The sequence below is a fragment of the Hippopotamus amphibius genome, chromosome X (genome assembly GCF_030028045.1).
Source record: "Hippopotamus amphibius kiboko isolate mHipAmp2 chromosome X, mHipAmp2.hap2, whole genome shotgun sequence".
NCBI lineage: Eukaryota > Metazoa > Chordata > Mammalia > Artiodactyla > Hippopotamidae > Hippopotamus > Hippopotamus amphibius.
Window position 1 is genome coordinate 61,511,586 of NC_080203.1, and position 18,770 is coordinate 61,530,355.

At 37.6% G+C, this 18,770-nt stretch overlaps 1 pseudogene; it reads right to left on the minus strand.

Moving 5' to 3' along the window:
• Nucleotides 1-276: 276 nt before the first annotated feature.
• LOC130841463 (polyadenylate-binding protein 4-like) lies at nucleotides 277-1,804 on the minus strand (annotated as a pseudogene).
• Between the last annotated feature and the right edge of the window lie 16,966 nt (nucleotides 1,805-18,770).

An 18,770-nucleotide genomic window follows, 5' to 3' on the forward strand; every position in this document is an offset into this window, starting at 1 on the left:
CTGTTAGCAGCTCTCAGGGCAGTGAGTTCATCAATTCTGGCACGGAGAAACTCAGGATATCTGACCATATAAAGAACTTCAGTGTCATCCACATCCAACAGTATTCCAGAGATTTCTCTAGTCAGAGCTGGGTGAATGGTTTGAACCAGAGGAACTAGTTTTTCAGCCAAGATCATGTTCTGAGAAGTAGCTGACGCCAATATAGACACATTCAACATATCATGGCCTTGTATACAAACAGGGACAGGCTTTTGGATGGATGCTGGCCTTCTTACTTTAAATTTTAGAGGACTGCGAATACCTGCAGCACCTGCAACTTTTTTTGAATCTTTGATTTGCACATGGTCCCAAGGCAGAAGTTTGAGGGTGAACAGCCATGGTCTGGATTGTTGTATTGGTGATCCGACAGGCTGACTTGGCTCCCTGTACTTGCGGTGGTCTGGAGGTGTGGAATGATGGCTTAGGTGCTGCTGTTGCTGAGTGGATAGAATAATGTATATTCTGAGATGGATGACATTTGGCCCTGACCACAGGCTTACAAAGATGTGCACTTCCACACTGAGGCTGAGGACGATTGGGCACACAGTTACCTGATGATGTTGCTGCTGCCTTATGAGTGCTGAGTATAGAATAACGTCTATCTTTCAGAGCTACCACTCTCTCCATATAGTTCTTGGTGAGGAGAGCCTGGCACTCCTCCTTGCTTTGTGCCACATACAGAGGTTTGGTGATCACAATTTTTCCACATTGTCACGATGGCTTTATTGGCTTCCTCAGGAGATGTATAGCAAACGAAGCCAAAGCCTTTGCTTCAGCCTGCCTCCATCAACACCCTGGCACTAGTAATTGTGCCAAAGAGGGAGAATTCTCTTCTCAGTCGTTTACTATCAATATCATCTTCAAAAATTTTCACATAAAGATTAGCACCCTTGCACCTGGTGAGTTTACCCTTTTTTATTTGCTCAAATTTGTGTTTTAATTCAGATTGTCTCTCAGCTTTGTTCTGTTCTCTGCCAACGTAAACTTGATTTCCATTAAAGACGTTTCCATTCATTCCTCCAGTGGCTTTCTGGGCATTTGCAAAATTCTCAAAACTCACAAATCCAAAGCCTTTGGATTTTCCATTTTCATCGGTCATAACTCTCACACTCAACACAGAACCAAACTTACCAAGAACCTCTTTAAGACATTCATCATCTACATCATCTCCAAAATTCTTGATGCAGACGTTGGTAAATATGTTTTCTTTAGCTCTGAGTTCTGCTCCCCTTTCTTTGTGAGGTTTAAACTGCCCAACAAAAACTTAGCTACCTTTCAGCAGAAACCCATTCATTTTTGCAATGGCTCTTCTAGCGGCTTCTGACTTCTCAAAATGCATGAATCCGAAACCCCTTGATCCATTTTCATCCGTTACTGCTTTACAAGAAAGAATGTTTCCAAAGACAGAAAATGCATCATAAAGGGACTTGTTATCAATAGACTTGGCAAGATTTTTGATGAATATATTGCCCACTCCATTCTTACGAAGTGATCGGTCACGCTGGGACCACATTATACGCAGCGGCTTGCCATTAATAATATCAAAGTTCATAGTGTCCGGAGCCCACTCAGTATCTGCCCGCAGCAAGACGTTCACGTATGCGAAGCCCAGGGAGTGGCGAGTGACCAGGTCATGGCAGACCCTAATGCATAGGATCAGCCCGGCGGTGCTGAATTTCTCATACAGCATCGCCTCGTTCACTTCCGGATGCAGGTCTCCGACATACAGTGAGGACGTTTCAAAGTGTGCAACTGAAGCATTCATCTTAAATTAGATCTTGAGTGAAATCTCAGCTAGCCGCTAGGACTCGGCCTCTCTCTGGGAGACAGTCAATCAAAAGAGGTCAGGAGTGCTCTGCTGGGCCGCCGCCGCGGTCTCAGAGGGTGCGCACCCAAAGCGCAGCCAGCCAAAACTGAGACTGTAAGGCGAGCCACGAGCAACGCCTCTAAACCCTGTGCGTCCGATTGTGACGCAGTTTGTGCTTGTTTGACGTCATGTGCGTAGGCGCCACGCACCGAGGGGAGGGGCGCAAGTGGGCGGCCTTTGATGGTGAGGCTCCAAAGCCAGAAGTTCCTTGGCTCCGACACTTAGGCGCCGAGGGCAGCGGCCCCGACTGTTCGTTAGGAGCAAGGCTGTTAGGAGGCAAGAAAGTAAGTCTCCAGGCAAGGAGAAGCAGGAGCTTCAATGGTCCTTTTTCTTTTTTTTCCTGACTTCCTTACTTTTTCATATCCCTAACTTCTCCCTCGCCTTCTCTGCTTCTCCCCTACCCCGCTCCTCCCCTACTCCTGTCTTCTGCTCCTTCCCCCCTAGGCCAGCCCCTTTGTGTGCGTGCGTGCGTGTGTGTTTGTGTTTTCTCTTTAAGGCTTTTTGGAGGCATGTCGGGAAGGGAGGGGCGATGTTAAAATTCTCATTGTGGACTCACTGCTGTAACAGCTTGGGTTTTAAGATTTAAAAAAAATATTTTAAAATCGGTGTGTTTAACTGTAATGGAAGAAAACGCGGAGTGCATTATTTCCTGTGATAGCATCACATTTCTTTAGGCATGTTACTGCTTATCTTTGGTGTTAAAATTTTACTTTAGAATAAATACCAGCAGCTTAAACCTTAGATTTTGTTGCTTGTCTGAGGTAGGAGATCTTCAGGGTTAATAAAATTTTCAAGAATTGAAATATCAGGAAAATACCGCATGTAAAGCAAAGTGAAAGAACACCTTATTATTGGTCTCTCTTGAATTGACTGATGGAAATTTGCTGATGTACTATTACTTTTTTTTTTTTTTTTTTTTTGGCACACGGGCTTAGTTGCTCCGCGGCATGTGGGATCTTCCTGGAGCTGGGATCGAACCCGTGACCTCTGCATTGGCAGGCAGATTCTTAACCACTGCGCCACCTAGGAAGCCCCTACTATTACTTTTTCACATATAAAAATTAGTAAGAGAGAATTAGGGGGCTCTAAGGAGAATTGAGATAAATTCTCCTAACTACTCACTGACCAAAGTGTGTGGGGAATTTCAGTACCATTTGTGTCAAAGGAGAATGGACCTTGGACCCAAGTTTAGGAAATTAGCAATAACTCCCTAATTCCCTAGTAATTCCCCAAACTCTGAAAAGGAATTATGTTTTTTTTTTTCTGGTTGCTTCCGAAAATAACCTCCATGAGACAAAGTAGGAATTTTTGTCTCACTATACAGCTCTTCCTGTGTTTTGTCCTCTTCTAAAAAGTTCATGTAAAAGAGTATGTGCAGATTATCTGTAGGTCAGAGCAGTAAACTAAAACAAACATTGAGTGACTTAAGTGCATTAATTCATTTAATCTGTACAATAACCTTATGAAGTTAGTACTTTCATTGCCATTTTATATATAAAGAAACAGATACAGGAATGTTAAGTAACTTGACCAGATTGTACAGCTAATAAGTGTTGAAACTAGGCTTTAAACCCAGTCTGGCATTCATACTTTGTTTCTACCCCACATTGCCTTCCTGCAATAGGGAAAATGTTTTTCTTTTCTCTTTATATGACCTATTACTATAGATTTCGAAGTATTTAAACCTCTGTGAGACTTGAAAAGATAGTACCACAGATAATGAAAGAAATCTAAGAGTCTAAGAAAATCTAGAGTTCATTAAACTGCTAATGTACTTGGGACTCTCCAAAACTTTGAAACTGTTTTCAAATATATCTATGTATATGGTTGAGCAGATTATTCACACTTCAATTCTAGGCCATTTGTTAAGAGCAGGTGTTTTCTCATCAATTGTACAGCTGCTGAGTTTTGAAAGAATTTTTCAAACTTCCAAACACACTGAATACATGTGGCAAAATGCTATGCCTTCTGTATTTAAGCTAAATATATGCAGATACTTTGTATATTTTAATATTAGATTTAGCTCTGTTGTCTTTTTAAAACTAATAGTCTCAAAATGAACTTAAAGTTAAAAGAAAACTACGTTGTAATATTTCACAATAATCTCTCATTCTTGATCATTTTCTATGCCAAGATAATACCCTTGTTTATAGTTGTTTATACTGTGATTATCCATGTAGCTATATTATCAGTAAGGTTTAGCAATGTAATGAAAAATGAACTCTGACCTAGCAGTATTGTTTTAATTTTCATTAAGAGTTGTAGAAACACGTGCGTGAATAATGGTAGTGGCACTACTATCACTTAGCAGAGAAGTTTAAGCTAGTATGCTCCATATAATGTCACCCACACCACTAAACTTTGATTAAGGCTTAGGAATGTGGTTGGCAAAAACACATTGCAGATTTTCATATGTTAAGGATCATTAACTTCATTGTGTCAATTTGTTAAAGTGCCAAGTAATGATTTTTACAAATAATTAGACTTTAACAGGTAGAAACTAATTTATGTTCTTCTTGCTTTTATGACGCATGTAATGATAGATGTACTAGCACGCAAACTGTTGTTTTTAGGTACACAATATCTCTTAATGTCGTAAAGAAAATGAAATATTACATGTCAGTAACTGATCAGTGACTGTATAAAATACATTAGTCGCTTTTCTTTTAGCTGCTTTTAATCGATGCTCATTCATCATGGCTTAGAAAGACGGAATGTTTTCAGGCCATTCTTATTGGAAAATAACAGTGAACTTTTAAAGTCAAAAGTACAAGACAATAGTTTCAGATTAGTAAAATTGTTTTTATAATGGTTGAGATTTATATATGCGTGAGTTGGTCCCTCCTCCTCTTCTCTAAATAGGTTCCTTAAAGACAAATTTGGTATCAGGTTTTTTACGTATGTATTTTTGTAATATTGTGGCCTAATGAGGAAAAACATCTTCTTTGGATTTTTCGTTTGTTTTGTTTTCTTATAATTTTCTTCTGTACTGCTCTGTGCTGTGGCTATCAATTTTTATATGTTGCAAACAAATTTCTGTTAAAGGACTGAAATTAATGACATTCCAGGCCTTATGTGTGATAAGTTCCAAAAAGAGGAAAATAATTGAATAACAAGCTCTCAAATCTTTATACTGAGAAGGACTGGTTAATAGTTTTAATTAGAAAAAACTAATTATTAAAATACATTTATACATTTTTAGTTCACAATTTTAGCTAAAGCTATACAATTTAATGTACTTTTTTTTTAGGGACATAAAGATTCTTTCAAGTTCAGAATATGAATGAGCACCACTAAATTAGATAAGATTGTTCTGGAGAAGTAGTGAGGTCTGCTGGGCTGGAAGCCAGAGATAAAATTTCCTGGTTCTCCTCTAACTTTTAGAGGCAATCCTTTAGCCTCTTTGTGCATGTAATAAGGAGGTTATTAGAGTAAATGAGAATACCAAGGTATTGTCAAGTTTCTTAAGGCTAAATGGAGACAATGGTGGCACAACTTTATGTTACTTTACAGTGGTACTGCAGCTCTCTTTCTTCCCCAAAGGCAATTTGACAAAGTGAGGTAGGTTATTAAAATTAATATCCTCATATGATAAATCCTCACTTAAGATTTTTTATATTCATATTACTATGAATTTTAAGTTTCTCAAATATTTTTTCAAAATTATCAGCAAGTTGATATTTTTGATTCAGTAAACATTTATTAAAATATTAACTTTTTATTCTAAATTTTAGGACAAAATTGGGAGACTCTTCTCTTTTCAGGAGTCAGTGAGTGAAATGTTAGCAACCAAGGCAGATATCAGTCAGAAAAAATTTTCATTTGGGAGATTCTCGCTATTATCTATCAAATGCAAGATGAAGAAACGGACAAATATTACCTGGATGGGTTTCTTGGCCCTTCAATAGTAGTTTCTCTAACTGTTGAACTCCATATTAGTCAGAGTTTTCCAGAGAAACAGAACCAATATAATGTGTATGCTATATATAGAGAGGGTGGTTGTGTAGACAGTGAGAGAGATTTATTTTAAGGAATTGGCTAATATGATTGTGGGGCTGGCAAGTCCAAATTTTGCGGGGCAGGCATGCAGGCTGGTGACACAGGGAAGTGTTGATGTTGCAAGAGTTGAAGGCAGTCTGGAGGCAGAATTCCTTATTTCTTCAAGGACCTCAGTCTTTTTCTCTTAAGGCTTTGAACTGATTGGATGAAGTCCACTCACATTGTGTAGAATAATCTGCTTCATTCAAAGTTTACTGATTTAAATGTTATTGTTATCTAAAAAATAGCTTCATCCCAGTATCTAGACTGGGTTTTGACCAAATATCTGGGTACTCTGGCCTAGCAAAGTTAACACATAAAAATAACCATCACAAACTTCAATTGATCCTTGAACAACATGGATTTGAACTGTGCAGATCCACTTATACATGAAGTTTTAAAAACAAATATATAGTTGTCCCTCTGTAGGCTCTCCATATTCTCAGGCTTTACATCCACGATTCAACCAACCAAGATTGAAATTTCCATCCACAGTTGGTTGAATCCGCAGATGTGAAACTCACAGACATGGGGGCTGACTGTATTCACTGCACTATGCCATTTTGTGTAAGGGACTTGAATATCTGCAGATTTGGGTGTTTGTGGGAGCTTCTGGAACCAGTATCCTGTGGATACCAAGGGACAACTCTATATCAAAGTTTTAAGGAGAGATTCAAGACCACACTGCCACTTTCAGGAGGAGTAACGAATGAGAGGGTTGCCCACAGTCAAGCACAGGGAACAAGGCCTTAGCTTATTGAGGTGAACAATTTTATACCAAAGTGATTGACAGTAACAACATACAGCTGTTGACAAAAAATTAATCAGTCAGTCTAGGAAAGAATTGGAAAATTCTATTTGAGCCAAATTTGAGGGTTATAACCCAGGAAGAGCATCTCAGAAACCTCTGAGAACTGTTCTGCTGGTTAGAAATCAAGGCACAGTTATGTAAGTTTTTTTTGAGACAGAGGGCTGTACATCAAATGACATATTATTGACAGTTTACATAATCCAGATCTAAGCATCATTCTTGTGGGTCATGAGAACTCTTACAAGATCAAGAAGGAATGTCATCTTTAAGGAGTTGTTTTGTTGATGCTAGAAGAATGTTGCTCTTTATGATTGAGCGGGCATTCCTGCTTATGGGGGAGGTTTGGTTGATGCATAACACAGATACACAATGCACAGTGAGGGGAGAGAGGATGCCAAAGGGCAGAGAAGAATTTTTATGCCTGAATTTTTCCTGTCCTGCCTTAAAATATGAATTTTATTTCACACAGGTAAAGTTTTATCTTTCTTAATTCTGTCATCAAAAAGGAGCTTCCATTCTTTCCCTCTGTTACTATGAAGTAGCAGAAATTCTTGAAATAATATAAAGATAATATAATATTAAACAATATAAAATAAGACAAGGGAACATAGATAATCTTATCTATTAGCTTGTTAAAACCTACATAAATTATCTCATAGGAATGGAATGGCCTTGCTGTAGCATGTCCACCTAGTGACAGTTTAGTAATTCCCTGTGTTCACAGATAAAGTATAATTATACCGCACATGTGGTATAATAATAACAGAATAATACACAAGTGGTATAATAACAACAAGAAAGCTTGCAGCCTATCCCTAATGGATTATTTAAAGACCTCTGGAACACTGGACCAAACAAGCCATGGAAAATCTTGGGAGTTATACTAAGGGCTTTAAATTTTCTCATGATGGTAGTGGAGAATCATTAAAAGGTTTTGAACAGGTTAGTGATCAAAATCACTGGGGCAGCTTGAGTGTATTTATTGGGTAAGAGGATGACAGAAGTGTATTGCATTGTTAGACTAGATACTGAGAAACTGGTTACTGGTAAACTGTTTAGGAGACAGTTCATATGAGGAATGACAAGAGCCTTAAAAGGAGCTCTGGGATACAACTTAAAATTCAACAATCTGTAATTTAGAAAGTAGTGAAGCAATGCAGGATTTTGTGAATAATTTGAATTTTAAGATATGTTAGAAGAAAAGCACTTTAAATGTGCATAAACTTGAAGTAGAGTAATCAAGATTTTCTAATAGAGGCTTTAATTTATGTAAAAATTTAATTGGGGAAGAAATTTTCTCTACTTTTCTTGGTTCTTCTGGCTGGTCTAAGAATTAAAATTGACATGAGGGATTAACAGGAGAAAATCAAATAAAGTTTAAGAATATGTATACGTGGGAGAGACCCTGATTAACTCACTAAAATGACTGGAACCCTCACCTTAAATATCGTCTTCAGCTAAAGACAAAAGAGGATGTTAGGGGTAGTGATTTGGGACTTCAAAAGGCAGGGAGGCAATTCACACGGAGAAGGAAAAGCAAATTTTCGGCACGTAAATGTTTCCTGGGCATGTGCAGAAGCAGTAGGACACAAAGTGGACTCTGAAATCTTGGCCCTGTTCCCCCTGTTAGGTAGTTAGTCAGACATTAGCAGTAAGGAGGTGACAGTGGTGAAAAGACAAGTCACACCCCAACCATCTGGGGACCCCTGACCCCACCCAGAATGGGCAAAACTATGGTCATATGGTGGGCAATTTATCCTGATAGCACAGGAACATGAAGGAACTTCCCCAAGCTGCACATGCCAAGGCCAGTATACCTATAATAAACCCAAACTCATTATACCATCATTATAATAAAATCTCCCCCTCCCCCCGGGTGGGCTGTTCTTAGCGAATCAAGGGTAAAGTCATGTGCAATAGTGAACTTCTTACATAGCTTGGGACTGTCAATCAAGTAATGATCCCCTGTCACTCATCCATGATTGCACTCGCCTCCTCACAGAACACTCCTTTAAAAACACCCTTAAGGGACTTCCCTGGTGGTGCAGTGGTTAAGAATCCACCTGCCAATGCAGGGGACATGGGTTTAATCCCTGTCCCAGAAGATCCCACATGCCGTGGAGCAGCTAAGCCTGTGTGCCATAACTACTGAGCCTGTTCTCTAGAGCCTGTGAGCCACAACTATTGTGCCTATGTGCCACAACTACTGAAGCCCATGCACCTAGAGCCTGTGCTCTGCAACAAGAGAAGCCACCGCAGTGAGAAGCCCGCACATCACAGCGAAGAGTAGCCCCTGCTTGCTGCAGCTAGAGAAAGCCCATGGGCAGCAATGAAGACCCAACATAGCCAATAAATAAATAAATAACTTAAAAAATATACCCTTAAGCCTGCACAAGAGGGCTGGTTTCACTTCACAGAAACAGCCCACTCTCTCTCTGAGAGTGTAACTATGACTTAGTAAAACTTTGCTTTGCCCTTAAGCTCGAATGGTAGTCTGCAGTTCTTTGCTTTGCTGTCACAAGGACCAAGATCACTCGTCTAGGTCTTCCATTGACCTCCTTGATTGAAGCTATTTTGACACAATGCATGCCAACCCGATAACACTCCCACCACACCTAGCCCATATTCTTTGCAGATACCTCTGGTGATAGCTCTGTTCCAGGAACGAGCCCTCTAATATTATTAGGCAATTAAGGGGAAGGTCAGAGTTTCTTCTTAAGCCTTTTGGGCCTTGATGTTTTCAGTTGGAAATATTCTGTATATCAAAGAGATACTTCGGATGGCAAATTTTTCCCCTTGCAATTTCATATAATGATCATTTTCAAATAATGGGTTCTGTTTCTACTGTGTTTCCAACATAGCAACTAGCCAGTACTTACCAGTTGTAAGTAATTGAATCAAGAGATTTATTGAACAACCACTTTGTGCCAAAACACTCTTTCTTTTAGGTGCTAGGGATAAAACAGTGAGAAAACAAAGATCTTTTCTTGCCTGGAACTTACTTTTTTAATGGAGGGGAACAGTAAACATGTTGATGAACAATGTATATGCTGTTAGTGGGTGATAAACTGTGAAAAGTGAATAAAGCAGAAAAGAGAGGTGGTAGATATGAAGGTTTGCCTTTTATTGATAGATAGAATGTCCAGGGAAGGCTTTTCACTGAGAAGGAGACATTAGATTTAGATCTGAGGAAGGTGAGTAGAGCTGAGTCATGTGGTTATCAGTGGCAAGAGCATTCCAGCAAAGGGAAGAGCAGATGCAATGACCCTGAGGCAGGACCCCATCAGACTTAGTCAAAGAATAGCAAGGAGGTTTACACTGGCAGCTGCAGCAGAGGATCAAGGGGGAGTATATGGAGTGTATTGAGTTGATAGCAGAGAGGTAAAGGTGGTAGTAGGAGAGCTTGTGAGGCTTTGTGGGCCTTTTAAGGGCTTTGGCTTTTACTCTGAGTGGGATAAGAAACCACTGGAAAGTTTAAAGCAAAAACTAATATGATTTAATTCATGATTTTTTGTCACTGAACTCAGGTTTGGCTGCTTGCTACATGAAAGCCAATACTTGAGAAGAAAGTGTTAGTTGGAAAAGAAAGGTTGCTTTATTCAGGAGGCTAGCAGCATGGGAAGAAGGTAGACTCATGTCCAAGAACCAACTCTGAAAATTCTGCTTGACCGTGACAGTTTTTAAAGTGAAAAGGGGGACAGTAACAACAGTTAATCATTTGGGGAGTGGTCAGAGTCTTTGTCATTTTCCACTGTGTGCAGACTGGCTGGCTCCATTGTTTGCCTTTTTTGATGCTATCTTGGTCATGTAGCCTAGTCCCAAGACTGCTGGAGGAAAGGTCTGGTTATTCTTTAACCACATACTTGCCATTTTCCTTTTTCTGATCTAAGAAAAAATCAGCATGGTAAGCAAGGCAGAACACAGATCTTAGAAAGTATGCAAAAGCCTAAGGGTCCTGGAATTTAGCAGAACTAATTGTTTATATAGTATAAAAGTTAGGGTTTAAAGTATAACTAGGCTCTGAGGCCCAGGGGCCAGTTAATTTTGAATGGGATTTCTGTGTTATGATTATCTTATGCACATGGCTACTTCTGAAGTGATGGAAAACACTTTTCTCAAGCATGTAATCATTACCATTGAAGTGAAGGTAACACTAGACATTATTTCTTTTTCACGTAGGTCATAAATTTCAACCTGTGTCATGAAAATTTTCCAGAGTGAGGTTTTCCATACTGAAATTTTACTGAAGCACAAAAAATGTTCTTTTATTTAAATTGTTAGTTCAAAGTTATTACAATTTGACCCCCTTATCTTATGTCTCATCCGTGCCAGGCTATCCTACAATATAATTAGTCAACTTAAATGAACTTCAAAAGTAACAACTAACAACAGAAATACATAGGTACAAGTAAGAATATTTGGAGGTAGCTGAACATACACGGGCAAGATTTTGTGCTCTGGTTTACATACAGCACCTGGTTGGTGATAGACAAAGTTAATAAGAATGGTTTTTAATTGAAGATTGTAGATAGGGCTTCCTAGGTGGTGCAGTGGTTGAGAATCCGCCTACCAATGTATGGGACATGGGTTTGATCCCTGCTCCAGGAAGATCCCACATGCCACGGAGCAACTAAGCCCGTGTGCCGCAACGAAGCCCGTGTGCCACAACTATTGAGCCCATGTGCCTAGAGCCCGTGCTCCGCAACAAGAGAAGCCACGGCAATGAGGAGCCCGTGCACCACAGTGAAGAGTAGCCCCCACTCACTGCAACTAAAGAACGCCCGTAAGCAGCAACAAAGACCCAACACAGCCAATAAATAAATTAATTAATTTTAAAAAATTGTGGATAAATCACAACTATGCAGGTATATGTGATGCTATCAATGTTTTAGGTACTAAGAACTCTTCAGAAAATCTAGTGTTTTCTGCAAGGAAAATAATGGATGGCCAAGGCAGTTGGCCCCCTCCTCAAAGCATTATATCTGCAGTGTATTACTGTACTCCCACTGAGAGTCACCCTTATGCCCATTTTCTCTATCCATTCTGTGCCAGGGGTGCTGTGGAGTTCAATCCATTCAGATTTCCCATGAAGTGTAGACTGTGCTGGAAGCACTGTAACTACCCTACCAGTGCTTCTCTAACTGGGAATGTCTGGGGTTCTGGTCCCCAGGCATTGGCATATTCAATTTGAAACAGGGATCTTGAAAGTTGGGCCACAAATATCTCATAACACAGTTGACATTGGATTGACCTTGCAGCAGGATGTAAAATACAAAGTTATCTAGCAGAACAGAACAACAGAATCAACATTGGGTCACTGCCTGTTACCATGTTTTACCTATATTTTCACAGGATCCTATGAGGTGGATAATATCCCCATTTTACAAACTGAGGTGAAGATGTTGATAATGTATCCATTTTCACACAGCTCTTAAATGGAAGAGCCTCTATTTGAACCTAGGATTTTTTGTTTGTTTGTTTCTTTTTTTTTTATTAAAGTATAGTTGATTTACAACATTGTGTTAATTTATGCTATACAGCAAAGTGATTCAATTATACATATATAAACTTTTTTAAAATGTTTTTTTTAAAAGATAAATCATTTCTAAGGTTTATCACAGGATATTGAATATAGTTCTCTGTGCTATACAGTAGGTCCTTGTTGGTTATCTATTTTACATATAGTAGTCTGTATCTGTTAATTCCAAACTCCTAATTTATCCCCCTCAACCTTTCCCTTTGGTAATCATGTTTGTTTTAGAAGTCTGTGAGTTGCTTTCTGTTTTGTAAATAAGTTCTTTTATACCATTTTTTTAGATTACACATATAAATAACATCATGATGATATTTGTCTTTCTCTGTCTGACTTACTTCACTCAGTATGACAATCTCTAGGTCCATCCATGTTGCTGCAAATGTCATTGTTTTGTTCCTTTTTATGGCTGAGTAATATTCCATTGCATATATGTACCACATCTTCTTTATCCATTCCTCTGTCCATGAACATTTAGGTTGTTTCCATGTCCTGGCTATTGTGAATAATGCTGATATGAACATAGGGGTGCATGTATCTTTCTGAATTATAGTTTTTTCTGGATATATGCCCAGGAGTGGGATTGCTGGATCATATGGCAAATCTATTTTTAGCTTTTTGAGGAACCTCCATACTCTTTTTCATAGCGACTACACCAACTTACATTCCCAGCAATAGTGTAGGAGGAACCCAGGTTTTTCTGACTCAGGAATAGTGATGAACAAGACAGGCACAGGCTTACTCTTGTGGAGAAATACTTTTTTTTTTTATTACTGCTTTAGTACCTGCTATAAGCAATGCCACAAAAATAAAAATACTAGATTTATGAAAGAACTCTATACAGCTCACTGTCTTTTTAAATGTCCCAGATAGTAGATACAAGGGATGAAAGAGAGAGCATGTCATATTTCCTAAAGAAAAGTCCCTTGTCATATATGGTCTCCTAAACTAAGAAGCTTACTGTCATTCAGCTTTGTTGTCAGCAAAACTGATTGCCACAGAAGTGCGTAAGCAGTAATCTGGTTCATGCAACTTGTTGCTCAACACTTCATAGAGCATTTAATACATCCTTACCTATAATTATTGTGTCAGAATTCATGGTTCCACAGTTAAATAATCTGTTAGAATTTTCATTACAGAAATTATAGAACTTATTTTCTCTGGTTTTTGAATACACAAAAAGTGGGTATAGTGGAACTTGTGATGCATAAGCTAATTCAGGGAGAAGTTGAATTCAGATTAGTTACCTTTCATCAACATTAAAGATTTTTTTTTTCTTTTAGGTGCTTACTGCCCGCCCCCCCCCCATCTCTAGTTGTTATTTCCACTCTAATTAGAATTCACCAATTCAGTACTTTACTCACTGTCTCAGGATCCTCTCTCCCTTAACTGTCAATGGAATTTCATAAAATCAAATTTTGGTCTATTATTAAGATTAACTAGAGATTTGGTTAGTAGCGAAGAGATCACCAAGAGTTAAATGGAATAATGAAAGGTCAATCATTTTCAACTGTTTAGGTAATGAAAGTAACAAAGTGGTATTGATCAGTCATATTCTTACCCTCATTTTATTTTACTTTTATTTTTAAGCTCTTTATTGGAATATAATTGCTTTACACTCTTGTACCAGCTTTTGAGGTACACCAAAGTGAATCAGCTGTATTTATACATATATCCCCATATCCCCTCCCTCCCGTGACTCCCTCCCACTCTCCCTATCCTGGCCCTCTAAAGCATCACCCATCATCGAGTTGATCTCCCTTTGTTATACAGCAACTTCCCACTAGCTATCTATTTTACATTTGGTAGTGTATCTACATCTATGCTACTCTCTCACTTCATCCCAACTTCCCCTTCACCCCCCACCCATCACCCCAGCCTCATGTCATCAAGTCCATTCTCTATATCTGCATCTACACTCTTGCCCTGTCACTGGGTTCATCAGTACCATTTCTTCAGACTCCATATATATGAGTTAGCATACAGTATTTGTTTTTCTCTTTCTGGCTTACTTTGCTCTGTATGACAGTCTCTAGGTCTATCCACCTCATTACATATAGTTCAATTTCATTCCTTTTTATGGCTGAATAATATTCCATTGTATATATGTGCCACATCTTCTTTATCCATTCATCTGTTGATGGACATTTTGGTTGCATCCATGTCTTGGCTATTGTAAATAGTGCTGCAATGAACATTATGGTACATGTTTCTTTTTGGATTATGGTTTTCTCTGGGTATATGCCCAGTAGTGGGATTACTGGACCATATGGTAGTTCTATTTTTAGTTTTTTAAGGAAGCTTCAAACTGTTTTCCATAGTGGCTGTACCAACTTACATTCCCATCAAACAGTGCAGGAGAGTTCCCTTTTCTCCACACCAACATTTATTGTTTCTAGATTTTTTGATGGTGGCTATTCTGACTGGTGTGAGGTGATACCTCATTGTGGCCTTGACTTGCATTTCTCTAATGATCAGTGATGTTGAGCATCTTTTCATGTGTTTGTTGGCCATCTGTATGTCTTCTTTGGAGAACTGTCCATGTAGGTCTTCCGCCCATTTGTGGATTGGGTTATTTGCTTTTTTGGTATTAAGCTGCTTGAGCTCCTTCTATATTTTGGAGGTTAATCCTTTGTCAATTGCTTTGTTGGAAAGTTTTTTCTCCCATTCTGAGGGTTGTCTTCTTGTCTTGTTTTTGGTTTCTTTCGCTGTGCAAAAGCTTTTAAGTTTCATTAGGTCCCATTTGTATATTCTTGATTTTATTTCCATGATTCTAGGATGTGGGTCAAAAAGGATCTTGCTTTGATGTATGTCATAGAGTGTTCTGCCTATGTTTTCCTCTAGGAGTTTTATAGTGTCTGGCCTTACATGTAGTTCTTTAATCCATTTTGAGTTTATTTTTGAGTATGGTGTTAGGAAGTGTTCTAATTTCATTCTTTTACATGTAGCTGTCCAGTTTTCCCAGCACCACTTATTAAAGAGGCTCTCTCTTTTCCATTGTATATTCTTGCCTCCTTTGTCAAAGATAAGGTGCCCATATGTGTGTGGGTTTACCTCTGGGTTCTCTATTCTGTTCCATTGATCTACCTTTCTATTTTTGTGTGAGTACCATACTATCTTGATCACTATGGCCTTGTAGTATAGTTTGAAGTCAGGAAGCCTGATTCCACCAACTCCATTTTTCCTTCTCAAGATTGAATTGGCTATTTGGGGTCATTTGCGTTTCCATACAAATCGTAAGAGTTCTTGCTCTAATTCTGTGAAAAATGCCATTGGTAATTTGATAGGGATTGTATTGAATCTAAATTGCTTTGGGTAAGATAGTCATTTTCACAATGTTGATTCTTCCAATCCAAGAGCATGGTATGTCCCTCCATCTGTTTGTATCATCTTTGATTTCTTTCATCAGTGTCTTATAGTTTTCTGCATACAGGTTCTTTGTCTCCTTAGGCAGGTTTATTCCTAGGTATTTTATTCTTTTTGTTGCAGTGGTGAATGGGAGAGTTCCCTTAATTTCTCTTTCTGCTTTTTTGTTGTTAGTGTATAGGAATGCAAGAGATTTCTGTGCGTTAATTTTGTATCCTGCTTCTTTACTAAATTCATCAATTAGTGCTAGCATTTTTCTGGTAGAATCTTCACTGTTTTCTATGTATAATATCATGTCATTTGCAAAGAGTGACAATTTTACTTCTTTTCCAATTTGGATTCCTTTTATTTCTTTTTCTTCTCTGATTGCTGTGGCTAAGACCTCCAAAACTATGTTGAATAATAATGGTGAGAGTGGACACCCTTGTCTTGTCCCTGTTCTTAGAGGGAATTCTTTCAGTTTTTCATGATTTAGAATGATGTTGACTGTTGGTTTGTCATATGTGGCTTTTATTATGTTGAGGTAATTTCCTTCTGTGCCCATTTTCTGGAGAGTTTTTATGGTAAATTGATGTTGAATTTTGTCCAAAGCTTTTTCTGCATCTATTGAGATTATCATCTGGTTTTTATCCTTCAATTTGTGAATATGATGTATCACATTGATTGATTTATGTATATTGAAGAATCCTTGCATTCCAGGGATAGACCCCACTTGATTATGGTGTGTGATTTTTTTAATGTGCTGTTGGATTCTGTTAGCTAGCATTTTGTTAAGGATTTTTGTATCTATATTCATCAGTGATATTGGCCTGTAATTTTCTTTTTTTGTGACATCTTTGCCTGGTTTTGGTATCAGGTTGATGGCAGCCTCGTACAATGAGATTTTACTCTCATTTTAACAGCTAAATGGAAGAGACCATCTGGAAATTGATTCCCTGATAAGTCTTTTAACATTGTGATAATGAATTAAATAATAAATAGAAAAACAGCTTAATGATAGTATATTCCTAGCAAGTATTATTTTCATTGTTTCAAATTAAATTTAATACTTATCTCCTAAATATGCTAGGACCAGAGCTTCTGAACAATCTTAAAATTATGTTTTTGTGGCTTATATGAAAGAATATTACTTTCTGTCAAATATGGAGTTCCTTTATACACCAGCTGGGTGTACATTAAATTAGGAATGTTATGCTTACTGTTTAGGTTGCTTATGAAAAGTCTTTAAACCTTTCAGTTCATTGGGTATTTTAAGGAAAATTTTTCTTTGGCTTGAATACCATAGAAAACCTGACCCTATAAATAAGGCTACTTCTTAGATATGTACAGGTATAATAGTGAAATTTAAGGAGAAGAAGCTAATATAATGACCTCTTTGCTACTTAGCACAAGGTTGGTCTGGGAATAATAAAATGTACTCTGTTATGTAGTAGTATAAACACAATTTGGCATTTTTAAGATGTTATGCTATGAAAAGAAATTATTAAGTTTTAATTTCAAATTTTTTGTGCAGAATAAATAGTTTAACTTTGTGGAGGATAAAACATTTATAATGATTATAAGTTGATATTTAGAATTCTGTTTATCTTCAAAAGTAATTGCTATTTTAAATAGTCTACTAGGAATGAGGGTGCTACAGAAATTCTACTTCTACTGTTAGTGCGTATATTCCCCCAATTTTTATATCTTGTTTTTATGTTTTATGTTTTTATGTCATGTTTCAAGCAAAGGTAGAATAGTAGTACCAGGTAGTGAGTCCAGTTTATGATCCACCCCTCTCCCCCTCCCCCAATATTTCATCTTCCAGAAAACAAATTTAATTCTATACAACAGCTAAATGGAGAAAAGAAAGAACCGTGGAGTACTGTAATATTTTTTTTTTTGGCCATGCCTCATGGCATGCAGGATTTTAGTTCCTCAACCAGGGATGGAACCCAGTGCCCCCTGCAGTGAAAGCGAGGAGTCTTAACCATTGGACCACCAGGGAAGTCCCAGAGTACTGTAAACAAAAGGAGCAAGGGACTGGTTTAACTACAGATAGAGCACATTTGAATATAAAATATAAAATTGTTTAATAGGATTTGAGAAAATTAGCTTAGCAGTAGCTTTCAATTGGAATGATTTTCTGCTCAGGGGACAGTTGGCAATGTTTAGAGATAGCTTTGGTTGTCAGAACTGGGATGGAAGGGTGCTACTGGCATCTAGTGAATAGAGGCTGGATGCTGCTAAACTTCCTATAATGCACAGGACAGTCCCTGTTTCCTTGAATACAGAATTAGTCTGCCCTAAATGTCAATAGTATTGCTGTTGAGAAACTGCGGGTTAGGGTGTTGATATTTAATTTTATGTAAATTATTTGAAATTCTCTGATGTTTTAAAAGTTAATTCTTAAATTGTGATCTGCTTGCCCATGAGACAAAATTTCTACTAAAGGATTACAATGATCTCTCAAAAAAATCAAAACAAACTGAGCAACAAAACTTTGGAAGTATATAGTTATAGTAATGCTACATTGATTATAATCCTTTTGTACTTTAAAGTGGAGTAGAACTCTTTGAACACTGCATTTTGTTTTATTTTATGTCAACTTATTTCGTTTCATTTTATGTTATGTTATTTTATTTATAATTAAATTAATTTTGTATTTCATTTTATTTACTTATTTTAATTTATTTTGTATTTAGTTTATTTCTTTTCAAATTTAATTGATTTCATTTTATGTTATGTTTTTATCTTATTTTAAAAATTTTACCTATTTTATTTTGTTGATTTTATTTTTTCATGTTATGTTATTTTACTACATTTTAAATTCCTAATCTAATCCTTGAATGATAGGGATGAGTTACAGCCTCCAAAAATTACTCTTTATATAGGAAACTTTTCTCCTTTACAAACCCACAGAAGGTGTTTCTGCTGTGGGTTAGGTGAGTCTGCTTTCTGATTCTAGAACATAGAGGTTTGCTCCTAAGAAGTCTGTTTATGAAATTCAGATATCATATAAAAACTTCATGGTTCTGCGTTTTAGAAAAAGGGCTTATAAATAGCAAAAAAAAAAAGATGATATATTCAGACAGAATTATTTTTATGTTAGGCTATTGCTTTATGTTGAGAGGCAT